Raw genomic sequence first — 2,665 nt, 5'->3', positions numbered from 1 at the left:
CCCCCCCCCCCCCGGCGGGGCGGCGGGGGGGGGCCCGCGGGGGGGACATTTGAAGAGGGCTGTGTCCACACTGGTCCACACCCTCTCTCGACTCCTCCCCACAGCCTGCCCACACCCGTCCACCCGCCGGGGTAGGTGCGCACGCCCTTCAACGCCGGGGCGTGGCGGCAGAGGCACGGGCAGGTGTACGCGCGCGGCGCGCCCGTCACCTTCCAGGTGCCCGGCTTGCCTCGTGGGGCGCCTGCCGGCCTCTCCAGGCGCCATCAGGGCGGCTGCCGCGGCGCGGCAGGCACGCCGATCCACGATGCAGGAGGTGAGAGCTCGGAGCCCACCTCGGCCACTCTCGTAAAGGCGGCGGTGAGCTATAGGAGGCGCCGGCAAGTTTAGCGAGGTGTGGGGGGTACGGGCCGAGGCCAACTGCCGCCGCGAGTCCCATACCTCCAGAGTCTCGAATCCAGCGTGGGTTCAGGTCCTTGGGTGGTGTGGTAGGCCGAGTGCCGCCGCGAGTGCCTACGGAGAGCGGATTGCCTCGCGTACGAGTTTGCCGCCATCAAGGCCCACCTTTCCCCGCCCCCACGGTACCCTCCCCGCCGCCAAGGTACCCTCCCCTACCCCATGGTACCCGAACCCAGCGCTCCTACCAGCAAGGCGGACTGATCACTCATTAGTTCATCGATTATTCACGTCCCTAAAGCCCACCTCGTCTCCAAGCTTGACCGCGCCATTTATTCCTTCATGTAGGCCTACACCCGCTGCGTGCTCCACACGTCCCTAAAGCCCACCTCGTCTCCAAGTCTGACCGCGCCATTTATTCACATTCATGTAGGCCTACACCCGCTGCGTGCTGCACAAGACGCCCGTCACACACACGCTGCCGATGGCGGGCTACTCGTGCTACGCAAAGGTACGCTTCCTAGAGACACTTCCGAGACACGTCCTAGACACGTCCTAGACACGTCCTAGACACCTCCTCCCGATGGCGGGCTAGTCGTGCTACGCAAAGGTACGCTTCCTAGAGACACTTCCTAGACACGTCCTAGACACGTCCTAGACACGTCCTAGACACCTCCTCCCGGTGGCGGGCTAGTCGTGCTACGCAAAGGTCGGCGGCTCGCACACACACACACGCCCCCCCGCGCGCACCCACGCGCCGGGGGCCTTGCACTTTGAGTGCCGTGCGGCTCCTCTGTCTTTTAGACGCGGAGTCGCGAGGGCTGCCCTGGCCCTTGCCCCCCCCACCACCCTCGTGTGTGTGGAGAAGTGTACCTGATCGGTCACCGTAGGTCGGTGGAGGGTACAGCCACATCGACGCCCCCGCCGCCACGGCCTCCGCCGCCGCCACTGCGCAGGGGGCGAGCGCCGCCCTGGCCGCTTTGGCCCCTCAGCCCGCCCCATCGCAGGGGGCGGGGGCGCTGCAGCCGCTGACAGCGGCGTTACCGGCGTCCGCCCCGCTAGCGCAGCCGCAGCCGGCGCAGCCGACGCCTCCCTAGTAGCGGTAGACACCCCTGTGGAGGTTCACCTTCATTGGGCCCTTTCATTGGTTGATAGCCGACCACGCTCTCCTCCACTCTGCTGCCCTCGGCGGCGGCGGGAGGAGGAGCTCCCGCTCTCGCGCCAGCGCCCGGAGTGGCGACGGCGGCGGCGAATCATTTGGCTGCGGCTCGGGCGGCCGCGACGGCGGCACAGTTGGCCGCGGCACGGGCGGCCCAGGCGGCGGCGGCTGCAGCAGCAGCAGTAGTAGTAGTAGTAGTAGTAGTAGTAGAAGTAGTAGTAGTAGTAGCTGCAACAGCAGCAGTAGTAGCAGCAGCAGTAGTAGTAGCAGCTGTAGCAGTAGTAGTAGTAGTAGTAGTAGTAGTAGTAGTAGTAGCAGCAGCAGCAGTAGCAGTAGTAGCAGTAGCAGCAGTAGTAGGCAGCCTTGCTTCCAAGGTCGCCCTCCCCCCGTACCCACGCCCACGCGACCAGGGACAAGAGACTTCCTAGACACTTCCTAGACACTTCCTCAGGGACAAGAGACTTCCTAGACACTTCCTAGACACGTCCTCAGGGACAAGAGACTTCCTAGACACTTCCTAGACACGTCCTCAGGGGCAAGAGACTGACTCGAGACAGCCGGACACCCCCTTGCTGGCTGCTGCTGCTCTGCGTTGTGGCTCGCGCTGGTGGAAGGAGTGCCGAGTCCTTTTGAGCCAAGGGCTGCCAACCGGTTTGCCCGCTGCTACTGCAGGCTGCGGTGGCTGGTGCGGCGGCGGGCTCGGCGACGGCGTGGGCGGCGAATCCGGCGCAGCCGACAGCGCAGCCTGCTGCGGTCGCGCCGCAGGCCTCCCCCTTCTCCCCATCATCTCTCCCAGTCTCTCCCTATCTCTCCCCATCTCTCTCCCCATCTCTCCCTATCTCTCCCCATCTCTCCCTCTCTCTCCCCATCTCTCCCCATCTCTCCCCCCACCTCTCCCCACCTCTCCCCATCTCTCCCCACCTCTCTCCCTCTCTCTCCCCTTCTCTCCCCCTCTCTCCCATCTCTCCCCCTCTCTGCTGCCGATCGCGCCGCAGGCCGGCCACACACACACCTACCACATATACAAGCAAATGCACCACAAATACCACCCCGGTTTACCCCCGCGACACCGAACCCTTGTACTTTGAATGCCGGGCCCCCCCCCCCTGTCGT

This window comes from Emiliania huxleyi (genome assembly GCF_000372725.1).
Source record: "Emiliania huxleyi CCMP1516 unplaced genomic scaffold EMIHUscaffold_368, whole genome shotgun sequence".
NCBI classification, from domain to species: domain Eukaryota; phylum Haptophyta; order Isochrysidales; family Noelaerhabdaceae; genus Emiliania; species Emiliania huxleyi.
This window is presented reverse-complemented; position numbering follows the sequence as displayed.